Source organism: Rattus rattus, chromosome 17 (genome assembly GCF_011064425.1).
Source record: "Rattus rattus isolate New Zealand chromosome 17, Rrattus_CSIRO_v1, whole genome shotgun sequence".
Classification (NCBI taxonomy): domain Eukaryota; kingdom Metazoa; phylum Chordata; class Mammalia; order Rodentia; family Muridae; genus Rattus; species Rattus rattus.
This window is the reverse complement of record NC_046170.1, coordinates 31,093,961-31,110,012: the sequence shown is the minus strand read 5'-3', so window position 1 is coordinate 31,110,012 and position 16,052 is coordinate 31,093,961. Positions and strand designations below refer to the sequence as shown.

Here is a 16,052-nt window from a genome sequence, read left to right as displayed (position 1 = left end):
GGTCTAACCTCATGGGCTCAGGCTTGTCCAAAAACCCCTTTCCCCACTGAACCACCTTTTCGGCTCTCTCTGATTCTCTGTATGGTACACCCAAGCGCTTTTGGAAGCCAACAAGTTAATCTAAGTAAAAAAAAAAAAATTAAGTCAGTCTACTGTATAAAACCATAAATGTACGTATATGCAATCCTGTGTGATTAAGGACAAACCCTAACACCATTCTCAGTGTGGAAGCAAACGGCTTCCATAGGGATAATTCAAATTAGCCACTTTGTTAGGCTGTACTTTATAGTGTGTGTGTGTGTGTGTGTGTGTGTGTGTGTGTGTGTGTGTGTGTGTGTGTGTGTGCTGGAGCACATAAATGGTGGCCAGAGGACAAGGTACAGGAATCAGTTCCAACCTTGTCTCAAGGAAGAAAAAAAAAAATCAGGAGAGGAAGGCAGGGAAAAGCTAGGGAAGAGTGGGGAGTGTGGCTAAGGCTTGTCCTACAGGTACATGAAAACGCTTTTGGGGAACGATGCACAACAAGTGTACGCTAAGAAGCTCACTTTATAAAAGAAGGTTTTGGCCGGTGAGATGACTCAGAGGCAAAGGTGCTGGCTACCAAGCCTGACAACTGAGTGGGAGGAGGAAGATCCTATGGGGTGGCGGTGCTCCTCCATAATCTCAGTACTCGGGAACTGAAGGCGGCTTAAGCCGGAGACATCATCTGTCTTTTGGAGCTTCTTTCCAACTCCTCTAGGGGGTCTCTTTTCACAACCACTTCAAGCATGGTGACCGTGTTGTCTCGCGGATTCCACTTATCCAGCTTGCAGGGCAATAGACTGGTAGGAACTTGCCCCCTGCGGTGGGCGCTTTGATGGAAGCCAAGGACTTAAGGAGCTTCGGCGTTTATGAAATCAGAAGAGGATCCAGGTTGGTCCATGTTGTCAGCAAGAAGCATTTTATAAACTTAAGCCTTGTAGACTCAGCTCTGTCACACGCAGCTATAGCAGCCTTCCCAGTGGAGAGCCCCTGCAAATACATGGGAAAGCCCTTTACAACCGGATGCCTTGTGGGCGGTTCAAGAGCCTCAGGTGATCTCCAGTCAGTTTTTGACCAGGAGTAGTGGCACCTGATTTTAATTCCAGTACCTGAGAGGCAGAGGCAAATGGATCTCTGTGAGTTCCAGGCCAGAGATACTTAGTGGAATTCTGCCTCAGAGAGAGAGAGAGAGAGAGAGAGAGAGAGAGAGAGAGAGAGAGAGAGAGAGAGAGAGAGAGAGAGGTCAGACATGGATGGCTATCCATGAGAGAAGACACACACGAGAGAGAGAGAGGGGGGAGGGGAAGAGGGAGAGGGAGGGAGAGGGAGAGGGAAAGACACAGAGACACAGAGACAGAGACACAGAGACAGAGACAGGGAGAGCACAGAACACTTGTGCCCTTGGACTAGATTCTGAACTTTCTACAACAGCTTACATGACTTTGTGTAAGCGCATTAGCTCCATGCCTATCAGCTCCCGTTTCATCCTCTCGGGTGGTTACACCACCGTCTGCCTCAAGAGTCCCTACAGTTTACTTCTTTTCAAACATGGCTCCCCCCACCATTGATGGCTTCATCTCTGTTAGGTAAATATTTTTTAAGATGTCCTTTAATTCTTCTGTCACTTGAATGTACATTTTAGTTGTTTTAGAGATTGTCCGGAGAATTACAAACAACGTCTTAGGAGATTGAGGTCTAATTAGCGTAGCCCAGTCTCAGGCTTGTGGAGGAACTTTCTTCTACATAACCTTCCCACCTTCCTCTCTGCTCTTATTCATAGATTGTATCTGCATGCACATTCAGGTTGATTTCTTTCTTATTGTGCATCTGTCTTTTAAATCATATGAGACATAAAAGAGAGTTACAAAATAACCCTCACACCCGTCTTGTATGCTAACCGGGATGCTTGCCCTTTGTAAATGTTCTCCGTCTCTTTATGAAGATTTAAGCTACAAGCTAGCACATTTTCATCCCGGGTCAAAGTGCTGTCTGTGGTTTGCATTGCTGTCAGTTTGCTGCCTATAGTGCTCGGGTTTTGTCTTCTCTAAGAACATCACATTTCTGTTTCTTCATCTTCTTTTTGAATGAAGGAGTGAAGCTAGGGCGTCACCCATGCTAAGCAAACACTCCGCAAACACTCCACCTCTCACCTGTGTTCTTGGTACTCTTTCCCTCCCTGCCTTCCTTTCTCTCCTTCCCTCCCCCTTCCCCCCCCCCTCCCCCTCCTCTCTTATGCCCTTTCCTCCCCCTTCCCTTCCCTTCCCTTCCTTCCCTTCCCTTCCCTTCCTTCCCTTCCTTCCCTTCCTTCCTTCCCTTTCCCTTCTCTCTTTTTTTCTTTATTCTGAAACAGTGACTTGCTATGCATCCCAGGCTGAAATGGTACTTGCCACATAACCTAGGCTGGTCTTGAACTTAAGATCTTTCTTCCTCAGCCCCCTGCCTAGCCTAATTTCTTTTTCCACTGTTTATTATTAGTATATAGTAACTATACTGAATAATGAATTTGATCACAACATTTTCCTAAAAGTATATTAATGCGTGCTTATGGCTGCTCATGTGTGTGTGTGTGTGTGTGTCTGTGTGTGTGTGTGTGTGCTCATAAACACACAGGAACACATGCAAGATCACACACACATATGTGCATATGTGTGCGTGTGCTCACAATCACTCAAGGAACCCCACCCCCACCCCCACACATAGAAACATAGCAAAATTAAAAATCAAAAAACATATTTAAAAAAAGAACAATTTATTTATTATATATGAGTACACCGTTGCTGTCCTCAGACTCACTAGAAAAGGACATCGGATCCCATTACAGATGGTTGTGAGCCACTATAGGGTTGCTGGGAATTGAACTCAGGATCTCTCTCCAGCTCCCCAAAGCATACTTTAATCCTCACTACTATTATCTTCCTCTCCTCTAAGCCCCCCTCTCTACCTTTGTGGTCATTATCCTACCTTTGTGGTCTCTGACATCACCACCACCCCCTTCCCTCCATAGTTTCACATATGAGAGAAAGCACTAGACATTTTCCTTTTTAACACTGGCTCCTTCTATTAGTGTATCTTTAGCTTCATCCATTTTCCTACAATGGCTTGATTTTGTTCCTCTTTATGGCTGAGTAATACTTCTTTGTGTGTATGTATACACACACACACACACACACACACACACACACACACACACATATATATATATATACATATATATATATTTCTTTCTTTATTCATTGGCCAGTCTCTATGCTGGTTTCCTAACTTAGCTACTTGGAGAGTGGAAAGTTTTGACAGATTTGGAATTCTTGGTTGGCCATATTTTTCATTCCACTCCTTGAATTTACTATTACACTGTCTTTCTGGCCCCATGGCTTCTGGTGGGAAATCAGCTGTTGTCTTACCGAGATGTCTTTGAAAGTGGCTAGTCTTTATTTTTGAGATCACCACTGTCATTCAACAGCTTGATTATCTGTCTTGCTATGGGTTACCTTCTGTTTATTCCACTTGTAATTCGTTGGGTTCTCTCTCTCTCTCTCTCTCTCTCTCTCTCTCTCTCTCTCTCTCTCTTTTCTTTTAAAGCAGAGTGAACTGATAGTAAGAGAGAGTGTGTGTGCACACATGTATATGTGTGTATATATGTGTGTACATGCATGGGTGTGTGTGCATGTGCACGTGTGTGTGCATGTACACATGTGTGTATGTATCTCTATGTATCTGTGTGCATGACCCCACACACATTACACATCACACATAGGGGTGTGACTGATAGCCAGAGGATAACCTTCAGAAGTTAATTCTCTCCTCATCTGTGACACCTCAGGGGAGACAAGTGTCTGGGCCAGTTCTCCCACACTCTACCCTAGAGGCTGGCTTGCCCTCTCCCCTGCTTCCAGAGTCATCTCTACTGTACTGCCCAGGCAAGGTGCAGGGCCTGCTCTCCCGAGTGCTGCAGCTGGCTAGGGTGAGGTCATCTCTCCTGTTCTCATGTCCCTGTGGCCAGATCTCTCATGATGCCCAGGCAAGGGATGAGGCTAGTTCTACACATCACTCAGACATCAACATATCCAAGATCAGAAACCCAGGCCAAGGATGTCCCCCTGGCCTTTGGTAGTAACAGACCCCTGTTGCTGCAGGGCCATGGACCCAGATGCGACACTCCCCCCCACCCCAGTGGCAGCACAGGCCAGGACCCTGCCATGGTTCCAGGTGGCATCCCCCGCTACTCAGACTGTTCCTCACTACCCTGAGTCTCCTGCTCTGTGCCTCTTCATGGTGCCCACATCCTTCTGTTTCTCTTTCTCTTCCATTTCTCCACCACTTACTTGCTCCTCTTAGCAGTGCCCGGGGCTCTGAGCATCTAGGTCTTCTCAGAAGTGGTCTCAGCAGTGTTATGACTCATCCATGCACTATAGACTGGGCAGGGGTCACCTCAAGCATGGAGTGCACCCTCCAGCCCGCACGGCACTGGACTGGAGGTCGCCTCAGGCTCACGATTTTCAAGGAATGTCATTCAGATGTTCACAGGTCAGAACACTGAGCACAGACCTAGCCTTTCTCCTCTCTGCCACCTACTGACGGAAATACGACACAGAAGCCACACCTGCGATGCCTGTAGGGGCAGACCTAGCTCATACTTTTTGATCAAAAGTTTGATGGTGTGTCTCATGAATATTAGGTAATATTTGGCCATTGTGGGTGGACGTTTTAAGAAATATGGCACTTAGAAGATCCTTATCCATCTTCCTCCGCCCCCAGATTTTGTTGCTGCTGTTTGTGGTAACTTGGCTTAGTGACACTTATGGGCTAATTCTATTAACATCTGCATTCCCTGGCTGCATTGGTCTGGTTTGTGGAGTAGCCAACTCGCGATTAAATGGCTACAAGGAATATCTCTTTGTCAGAGGGCCCGTGCACATAGTACGGCAACCAGCATGGTAGTTGAGAATTTGGCCTTACCCTCCTTTTTTCCCTTGTTTGGAGCCTTGAGGTGTGACCCACACCCATGCATATACATAAAAATAAAAATTAGGGGGAGATCACGATGGCAGTTTTTGTTACCAAGATTTGGTGACTTTTCTTGAATAAGTGTTTCCTGGGTCACGTCAACTGGTTAATTTCTAGAATTCTAAAAAAAAAAAAAAAGTTGATTCTAATGATTTTTGGTTTTTTGTTTGTTTTGTTTTGTTGAAACAGAGACTCACCATATAGTTCTGGCTGTCCTGAAACTCACTTTGGAGACCAGGCTGGCCTCAAACCTGCCTCTGCCTCTGAAGTGCTGGGCTTAAAGGCTAGGCCACTAGACCTAGCTGATTTTTTAAAATAGTTTTTTCATTGAATAATAAAAGGGAAAATATTTCCGGAATACCTGTAGTTTTCCAGGGCACACCCCAGTAGTTTTAAGGCTGCATCTTAAAGAACTAGACTAAGAGTCTGCATTTGTATGTGTCATAGGTAATTTTTGCTCAGCTCTGAAGAACTGTGAAATGGTTATTTCCCCATCCCGTTCTAAAGTCAGCCTTACTGGGCGGTCAAACCAGTGGGGTGTCTATGAAACCTCAGTGTTTATGGATGTGTAGCAAGCATTATAGCAATCTCTCTTGCTTCTACCACCCCTCTCCTGAGGCAAATAAGAAGCAACCTTGGTCTTAAAAATGCCACCGCCAGATAGTGTAGAAATTGAGATGCTTAATTCCTAACTACAGTTCTGAATGGCAGTCAGTCCCACAAGCTACTGGAGATTAAAAGGCAAGGGTAATGCAGAGTCTAGCCTTTGGGAGAACTATTTAAATCACACTGCAAAAACGTGCATAGAAGTCCCAACAGCCATTTCTTGTTCTGCTTGATCTCTGCCTGACAATTAGCAACCTGTATAGCCGGAAACCACAAGCAGCATAAGTGATGACGTAAATGGTGGCCTTTGACTTCTGAGGAGAGCTGGATGGATGGAGGGTCCGTCGCTCACACCCATTGTTTAATATTCGAAGCAGCTCTTCCTAGGTGGCACCTTGTAGATGGTTGGTTGAGCCAAGGTGAAGCTGAATTTCTCCTTCCCACCCACTGCTGTCAGAAACTCATTGATGTGGACAGTGAAGGCGGGCCTTGTACTTTCTGTGAGAAGCTTGTGGCAAGGTGCAACTGACATTGAGTGAGGGGGCGTTCTTGTTACAGACCAAGGAGAACTGGAAAAAGAGAGAAAGCAGTATACTCAATGATGCATTGTGGATGTCAACTTGAGTGTTCTCAACTTGGTTCTTGTTTTTTCCTGTTTTGTTTTTGCTTTTTAGATTCGTTTATTTATTTTATGTATGCGAGTACATTGCAACTGTCTTCAGACACACCGAAAGATCGCATGAGCCACCATGACCGTGAGCCACCATGTGGTTGCTGGGAATTGAACTCAGGACGTCTGAGTCAGTGCTCTTAACTGCTGAGCCATCTCTCCAGGCCTCCTCCCTGCTTTTTAAAGTGCTACAGAAGGATATTCCTGGACAGACAAATACTACAGTGTCTTGGCAGCTGATGCTCAAAAGAGCTGGCAGAATCTACGAGCTTTTTAATTACCCTAAAGATGCTCTCCACCCAGAGATGCTTGCGGGCAGGAAGAACGGAGCACATCCAGAAGGCTGGCGAGTACCACTACAAGGAGTAAGTATGTTGTGGAGAGATGGGAGAGAAAAACAAGCGGAAAGGTTTTTGCACTATGAAGAGAGGCAGAACTAGAAAGTCGAAGGTTGTTAAGGACCAGCCTGGTGTGAGTAGCCTGTTCTGCCACCCAAGGCCACGGTGATATCCAGCTCATGCTACCACCAAGGGCCATGTCTAGGTTTATGGCCCTGCAGCAGTGGGTGTCTGTGCCATGTCCATGGCCCGTGTTACCACCAATAGCCACGTGGATGTCCCTGCCTGAGGCTGTTGCCTAGGGCCATGTTGATGTCTAAGGGTTGCCCAGAACTGGCCCCACCCCTTGCCCGGGGAACATAATAGAGTTGGTCCTGGTCACATAGGTGGGGGAGTCCTGGCCCCAACCCCTTGCTGGGGTGGTGTGGGAGAGATGGCCCTGAGGGCTTGAGATGGGAGCATTGGCCCTACTCCTGGCTGGCTGCAACACTGGGGAGAGTGGATCATACCTTGCCTGGATGCATGGGCACAGGTGAGCTGGCCCTGAGGGTGTGAGGGAGAGCTGGGCCTGCTCCTCAGCCAGGCAGCATGGGAGAGTTGACCCTGCTGGCGTGGGTGCAGGAGAGCTGGTCTCACCCACGCCACCAGGGTTGTCAGGTCTGGGTGCCATGCACTTTTACCCACTGACTGAACCATCTTACTGTATTTGCAGTAGCTACCTCTCTATAGCTGCGATAAAACGCCATGACCAACAGCAAGTTGTGGAAGAGTTTTTTAGGGCTTACCGTTTCAGAGGGGGAGAGTCTTTTTTTTTTTTTTTTCCGGAGCTGGGGACCGAACCCAGGGTCTTGCGCTTGCTAGGCAAGCGCTCTACCAGGGGGAGAGTCTCTTAAGGCAGGTGAGGTGTGGCAGTGGGTGCAGGAAGTTGAAAGATCACATCTTCAACCACAAACAGGAACCAGAAAAGGGAACTAACTGTAAGTGGAGCAAGGCAATAAACTCTCAAGGACCGCCCACAGTGACATACTTCCAGTAAGTAGCCTACTAGCCGAGGACCAACTGTTAGCGTGCCCAAGCCTGTCAGGGACATTCTCATCCAAGCCATCACAGTTCCCCGTGGTTACTGCAGCTCTCAAACCTCACCAGAGGAGTGTCTCTGTGTAGTGGACAGCAGTTAGCACAGAAACTTACAACTGGCCATAGTCTAGGGATTAAGCGTTTGTGAAATGTTTGGCTGTAAGTGGGACATCTATATCATACCTCTTCCCTTCAAGATGCAGAGAGCATTGTAGAAGAGGGACCATACACATTATTAAGACCATGAGGCTGGGGAGGTTTCTGGATATATTAGGATGGATGATCTCAGAGCGGCTGGAGTTGTCTGCACAGGATCAAGTTAGTCAACAACATTCTAGCATAGCCCAGGACTAGGGTGATGAACCCACACCTACCTGAGGAGCCATTGACAGTTGATGGTGACTGTTAGGGAGAGAAGAGTCCGTTTTCTTTAGGTGTGTGGTCGCTGGTAGGTAAACCAGTGGCTGCCCCCCACACCCATGCATATTTGAGCAGCACAGATCAACTTCAGCGACTTACAATCTTTCTTTTATATGCCAAAGCTGTAAAGCTGTTAGGGTGGATCTGGGAGACGTTAGGGGGCAAATATGACCAAAAGGCATTGTATGTGTATGTCTGAAGTTCTCCGATTGTGAATGATAAAAATGGTTTTAACTTTTAAAAAAGAACCTGCGGGGTTGGGGATTTAGCTCAATGGTAGAGCGCTTGCCTAGGAAGCGCAAGGCCCTGGGTTCGGTCCCCAGCTCCGAAAAAAAGAACAACAAAAAAAATAAATAAATAAAAATAAAAAGAACCTGCTTTGCAATGGTTTCAGTGGGAGGTGGACTGTGCTGTGGAAGGCTGCTTCTAGGATCAGTTTCCATCCAAGGATCCCTGGATTGGCCCATTTGCTTAGTAGTTGTGTGACTGTTGGCTGGTTTCCTAAGATTTCTAATACTCTGTTGCCTCATGGGGACAGTAAGCATAATAATAGCGCCACGTCCACGGGGCTGTTAGAGTAGTAAACGCGGCAATCACATAAAGCCCCAGCATGTCACCCGATGTAACATAAGCAGGAAACATCCAATGCAAGCTGACAATTATGTACAGCAGGGTGGGGAGAAAGTGTTGAGTCTAGAGGCTGCTTACTGTACAGGACTGTCCTCTGGGCCAAACAACCCCCAAGCTTCCAGAGTTCAGCTGTGTCCCCTGCAAATCTCATCCCAGCTAGGATTGTTGACAGTTGACATCCCCTCATAGAAAGAAGATGGGAAAGGATCCTAGGACCCTGGGTGAGCCTGGGGGCATACCTCCCATACCTTCTGTTGTATCCAGTTCTGCCTTAATTGCATGTGGTGCTTCTCAAACTGGGTTTCCACCCTTTGCCTAAGACCATCTGTGTCAGATATATACATCATGATGTGTAACAGTAGCAAAATCACAGTTATAAGTAGCAACAAAAATAATTTTATGGTTGGGGGACACCACAACATGAAGAACTATATTAAAGGGTTGCAGCATTGGGAAGGTTGAGAGCCACTGGGGTAGCATACATAGGCAGAAAATAGTGGAGTAGGCGCCTGTCTGTGCATCTATGGGAAAGTCTGTGTTGGCTCAAGACTTTCTAGTGTATTCTGTTCTGGGCACAGCACCCACACTCTTTCTTGTATGTAACCTCTCACCTCTTCTCTGTAAGCGAACCCAGTAAAGTCACTGGTGCTCCAGGGTGAGCTCTGGTGGCAATGTACCTTGTTTTCCTATTGGAAAAGACTTTAGCAACACTTGGCATACCGGAAGAATTCAACCAAAATGTTGATGAGTTTGGGGAATTGACTCCAAGTTGTGTGGGGTTGCAGGGGAAATCTTGACACAGTGGTTTGTCCCCATAGGTCTTATGCGGATAATGGCAAGACCTTTGCAGAGAGTAGTGGGACATGCGGCTAAGGTGAGGTCACTTGGGGGTGTCTGTGGGTAAATTCCAGCCTTCTGGGTGGAAGGAGCGGCACACCTGTTTGATGGGTGGGGTCTGCTCTGGAAGTGTGGGGGTGCGTTGTTGAGAATGGCTGACATCAGGACTATCAATCATTGATGGGAGGGGTTATCAGTGAGCAGCTGCAGAGGCAGCCTGGCCACTGCTGTGGGTAAGAAAGGATCTATTTGAAGCTGAAAGGGGCAGCTGGGAGAGAGGTTGTGGTATAAGAAAAGAATTTTAGATAGATAGATAGATAGATAGATAGATAGATAGATAGATAGATAGATAGATAGCTTTGCTATTGGTCTCTGACTTAGTAAATTCTATAAAAGAAAAAGAGATATGGAGATATTGGCAAGCCAGTTTTTATGGTTAGGAGCCAAAAGAAGAGAATCTAAAAGAAGATTGCTAACATAGAGAGAGTACCTCTTGGGACCCCAAAACCTGGATCCCATGGAAGGAGTCAAATAGCAATTCAGGGCTGACCTAGATGTTACAGAAGATTCTTAGGTTCGATCTTTAATATAAAGAAAGGGGAGATCTGTGGTCCAGATTGTTGCTGGGGAGGTCTTAACAAGGCCCATACCAGAGACTGTTATCCTCCAATTACCATGTGTTTAACACCAGAGAAGACTTTCAAACAAGCGATGCAGGAGTCCTTCAACTCCGGACTGGTGGTGCTGGGGGACACTGAGGCAGATGGGTCAGCCTGAGCACTGTCAAAGTAGAGAAACTGAGCAAGATGGCCAGGCACCAATCCTTGAGACCAAGGCTTCACCATCTAAGACAATCTCCACTGAGCTTAAGAATCTGTCCTTGATGGATTGTCTCATAGGAGCCACTAGGGAAATGTGGTTAACTCCAGCTGATGTCCCCATGAATATCAGGGACTGGAAAACAATAGAAGAGCAGGCCCTATTAAGGGGATTTGGGGTGCAGGAAGTGGCATTGGACGCCCAGCTCACAGGCCCAGACAGGCTTGTGTTTTAGGAGACCTAAGAAAGAAACTGACTCAGCATGGACAAGACTGGTGTGGGGCTTTGACAGCAGTGCTGAGCTCCAGGGTAGGGAGGGATCTGTATAAACCAGGAGAGGCTTTGGCTGCCCTAAATGATTTGGGTCCCTAAACCAGGAAAGATGCTAAAGTCAGTAGGAGCAAATGAGCGGTATGAGTCAGGCAAGAACACACATGTGGTGGGACCTGCGCCTACCTGGAGTCCCTAGGGACAAAATGAAAGCGTCAACAAGCACCGTTTTACTGAGCAAGCCTATGGAGGACTCTTAGGTCACAGCAGGACTAAGCACATCTCTCCCACTGAAGCCAGATAAGGTAGCCCAGCTAGGGAAAAGGGATCCAAAGGCAGACAACAGAGTCAGAGACAGCTTCTGCTCCAACTTTTAGGGGACCCACATGAAGACCAAGCTGTACATCTGCTAATATGTGTAAGGGGGCTAGGTCCATGCCACGTGTGCTCTTTGGTTGGTTGGCCAGTCTGTGAGCTCCCATGGGCCCAGGTTAGTTGACTCTGTAGGTCTTCTTGTGTTGTCCTTGACCCCTCCCTCAATCCTTCCCCCTACTCTTGCACAAGACTCTCCAAGCTCTCAGTCTAATGTTTGGCTGAAGGTCTCTGCATCTGTTTCCATCAACTGCTGGATGACTCCTCTCAGAAGACAGTTGTGCTGGGCTCCTGTCTGTAATCATAGCAGAGTATCATTATTAGTGTCAGGGGTTGGCTCTCTCCTATGGGATGGGTCTTAAGTTGGGCCAGTCATTGGTTGGCCATTCCCTCAATCTCTGATCCACCTTTATCCTTGCCCATCTTGTAGACAGAGCAAATTTGGGGTCAAAGGTTTTGTGGGTGGGATGGTGTCACTCTCTCGCCATCAGAAGCTGTAACTCACTTTTTAAAGACCAAGTAAATACATGAAAAGAAAACCAAACCCAATGTCATCGTGGCTCAGACCTCTAATCCTAGTTATTATTCCGGAGGCTGAGGTTGGAGGGCCTCAAATTCAAGGCCAGCCTGGACAATCTCACGAGACCTGTATCAAAACACATGGGGAAGAGGAAGAAGAGGAGAGAAAGAAAAGAATTTTACATCACTATTAGAAATGGAAAACCCAGTTGTCCTTGCCATGTGTCTAAGGCAGCTATAACAATAAATGTAACGAAGAAGATAGGATTGTATGATTGCTAAGGAAATCTCACTAGGAATTGCCCAAGTAGCAAAAGCTCATGTCTTTGGCAAAGAGTGAAAGACCAGCGTCAAACAACGGCTTTCTCGTCCGCATAATCAATAAGACCAAGGGTGAGGATGCCATACAAAGTAAATGGCTTTCTTGCTGCATGCTGTGGGGTACCACTACCCTCAGAGCTTTCCCATCCTTGGAAAACACTGAGGGAGGAAAGGCTCTGGGCACCTCAGCACTAAACACCCTGAGAGGTGAGGGATGCACGAGTCTTGAATTAGGGATTCTGAGTCATTCTAGAATTTTGTGTTCCTTTTGATTTTTATTTTTGTCTTTTTAAAGACAGAGTGGCTCTGTGGCTCTGGCTGGTCTGGAACTCATTTTGTAGACCAGGCTGGTCTTGTACTTACAATAATCCTCCGTTCTCTCCCTCCCGAGTACAAGGATTACAGGCACGTGTCATTGTAGATTAAAGGCTCTACCGTTGATGAGCATTTTGGAAGACTTGCTTTCCTCCTGGTAGATCTGCAGAGATCCATTTTGGGGCTCTGTCTGAGAAGCCACAAGATACATTATTTGCACATGGGGTGATTTTTTCTGGGTAGTAAGACATGAGTGTGCAAACAGGTAGGAGAAGCTAGACTGTGGGCAGGTGGCTCACGACTTCACTCGCAGCCAATATACTCCCTCAACAAGTTCATGGCCTCGGGTTTGTGCGAGGACCCATTGCTTCATGGAGTACTTACCCAGAGTGTTTCCAAAGAAGAAGAAGAGAGAGAAAGAACTGAGTAAGTATCCAAAGGAGCTGAAAGTGAACTGATTGGTGTGTGCATGTGTGCATGTGTGTATGCATACATATGTGTGTGCATGTGTGCATGTGTGTATGCATACATATGTGTGTGCATGTGTGCATGTGTGCATGTGTGTATGCATACATATGTGTGCATATGTGCATGTGTGTATGTGTGCATGTGTGCATGTGTGTATGTGTGTATGTGTGCATATGTGCATGTGTGCATGTGTGCATGTGTGCATGTGTGCATGTGTGTATGTGTGTGATGAGAGCTATGGACCCCTCAGAACAGAATTGCATTAAATCTGAGAATCAAATAAGGAAGAACTGATGTCTTAGAACACTACTAAGTATTCTAGTTTATTATTACTTAAGCAGGGTCTTATGTAGCCCAGGCTAGCCTCAAACTCATTGCATAGTCAAGGATGACCTTAAAAAAAAAAAATGACGTGTCAATCTTTAGAATTCTTTCTAAATTTCTCACCAATGTTTTCTTATTATTCATATCATCACTGACTGACTTTGATCAGACATATTTTTTAACATTTAGTTATTTATTTTAGTTATATGAGTACACTATTGCTTTCTTCAGACACACCAGAAGAGGGCATCAGATACCATTACAGATGGTTGTGAGCCACCATGTGGTTGCAGGGAATTGAACTCAGGACCTCTGGAAGAGCAGTCAGTGCTCTTATCCACTGAGCCATCTCTCCAGTCTGTCAGACATATTCTTATTTCATACTTATATTTTATTTTTGCATGGTGGGTGTGCGTGTGCATGTGGATATTCACATGGGTGGCTGCATGTGGATGCTCACACTATGGAGGCCAGAGGTTGCTGTCTGACATCTTCCTTCATCAGTCTCCAGCTTGTACATTGAGGCAGGGTCTCTCATCACCAACTAAGTTGGGTGTGTACTGGGGAATCGTCCAGTGCTCAGGTTTGTACGCCCAGGATTTTATCCGCCACCCAGCTCCTCTAGTTCACTTTTTTTTATTTTTTTAAAAAAGATTTATTCATTTATTAAATATAAGTACACTGTAGCTGTCTTCAGACACACCAGAAGAGGGCATCAGATCTCATTACAGATGGTTGTGAGCCACCATGTGGTTGCTGGGAATTGAACTCAGGACCTCTGGAAGAGCAGTCAGTGCCCTTAACCACTGAGCCATCTCTCCAGCCCCCTGGTTCACATTTTTAATGCTCTATTAAATAGGTGTTTAAAAGAAATTTTCAACTTCTGACCATTTGTTTCTAGTATATGGAGCTATAATTGATTTCTGTAAATTGACCTTGAAGCCATATCCTTGCTAACCTCATTTACCCTATCTCCAATGTCTGTGTGCATGTGCGTGTGTGTGGTGTGTGTGTCAATTTTTATTGGATTTTCTACATAGACGGTTGTGTCACCTCCCAATAAGGACGATTCAACTCCTTTCCTCTGAGCCTGAGGAGACGCCTTTTCTTTTTGTTGACCTTTACACCAGCCAGATCTTTACTACAACACCTTACATTTGTAATCCTGGTCTGTGGGAGTGGAAGCAGAAAGATCAGGAGTTTGAGATCACCCTCGGGCACATAGAGAACCAGAGGCCAGCCTGAGGACACTTGAGATCCAGGCCCCCCAAAATAAAACAAAAGCCAGGTGTGCCTTTAATTCCAGCACTCTGGAGGCAAAGGCAGGTGGATCTTTGTGAGTTCAAGGCCATCCTGGTCTAGTGGGTTCTAGGACAATCCAAGGCTATACACAGAGAGAACCCTTGATGTCCTCAGAGATCTTGGGAGGGCATCAGATCTCCTGGCACTGTAGTTACAGACGGTCGTGAGCTTCTATGCTTGTGCTGGGAATTGAAGCTAGGTCCTTTGCAAGAGCAGCTGGTGCGCTTAACTGCTTAACCATCTCTGCAGCCAAACTTGTCACTTTTTAAGTATTTGCTGTATTACCAGTAGAGCCAATGCTTCGCAGAATTAACCACTGAAGTCCTGTGAGTCTATAATTTCCTTTGAAAGTTTAAAAGTATGTGTGGAGTTTTATTAACAAATATGGGACTATCCTGTGCACCCATTTCTTCTTGAATGGGTTTTTAACAACTTGTATATGTGAAAGTTATTAGTTCACTTAGGGTAATTAGCAAATTTGTTGGCCAAAATTACTCAAAATTGACATGGATTAACTTTTTGAGGGGGAGGGTAAAATGGGCTGGTCTTAAACTTGGGTTCCTCCTGCCTCTGTTGTCTGAGTGCCATCTTCACGTGGAGGACAAAACTTGTAATATTTTCAAGGAGGAAAAACATATTTTTGCTGGGTCTAGAGAAATAACTGCTAAGACCCTTCACTGTTCCCCCAGATCACCAGAGTTCAGTTTCCAGCAGGCAGCTCACAGCCACATATAACTGACTCCAAAGAATCCCGTACCCACTCTGACCTCCCTGGTGGCTTTATTCAGCAATCAATAATCCAATTATCAGTCAGAATAACAGGTCTCACAAAGGAGAAGATGTGTGCACACACCCATCAATTGCCAGGCAGGCTAGCAGTTCACCTCTACCTCAGAAGGGTTCCAAAGCCACTGCCCTTCCCAAACAAGAGGAAAAGAGGAGGAGGCTGGGGGGAGGGGGCACTGGATGAGCCATGTCTTTATTACAAGGTTGTGAGGTGACAGATTTGCTGATAGGTGGATAGATACATAATGAATTCGTAAGTCAATAAAGTAAATAGTAATTCCCAAGATAAATACTTTAAGTCTCCCACAACTCAGAACAAATGCAAAAGGTCCATAGTGAACAAAATAGAAAACACAGTCTAGCTGTGCGGCTTCCCAATGCTGTCTTACTAATACTGACTTTTGTTTCAATAAAATATGATTTATAAAAACCACTAGAGAGTTGGCTCCGTGGTTAAGAGCACTGGCTGCTCTCGCAGAGGACCAGGATTGGGCTGTCAGCATACACATGGCTCCTCAAAAACCTCCGAATCTCCAGTTCCAGAGAATTGACACTCTCTTCTGTCCTCCACAGGCATTGCATACCGTATACATATACACACTCACGCATAAAGTAAAATAAATCTTTTTTAAAGTCGTCTGTCCACTCACCCAACCCACCCAGTAAAATTCGTTTATTTTTCATTTTTATTTAAAATTGTAATAAAATGTGTATAATATAAATTTACAGCACTTCGAGAATAAATATTCAGCATTTAGACGCGCATTCGCATGGTGCGACGATATAAGTTTTTAAATATTACATCATTATATGTTGTAGCTGAGTTTCTGATGAGTTTTACATACCCCCCTTTCCAACCCCCGGGATTAGATTAGACTTCTGCCCTGGTGCCACTTGTCCTCGGCGCCTCTTGAAACAGCCGAATTGAATACAGTTAAGTTTCCCCTTTGAAG

At 45.8% G+C, this 16,052-nt stretch overlaps 1 non-coding gene across 1 annotated transcript; it reads right to left on the bottom strand.

Annotated features, from left to right (window-relative positions):
- Nucleotides 1–4,514: 4,514 nt before the first annotated feature.
- LOC116886731 lies at nt 4,515–4,643 on the bottom strand. Its single transcript, XR_004386141.1, has one exon. It is a non-coding gene; the product is annotated as a small nucleolar RNA SNORA17 (small nucleolar RNA).
- Nucleotides 4,644–16,052: the final 11,409 nt, after the last annotated feature.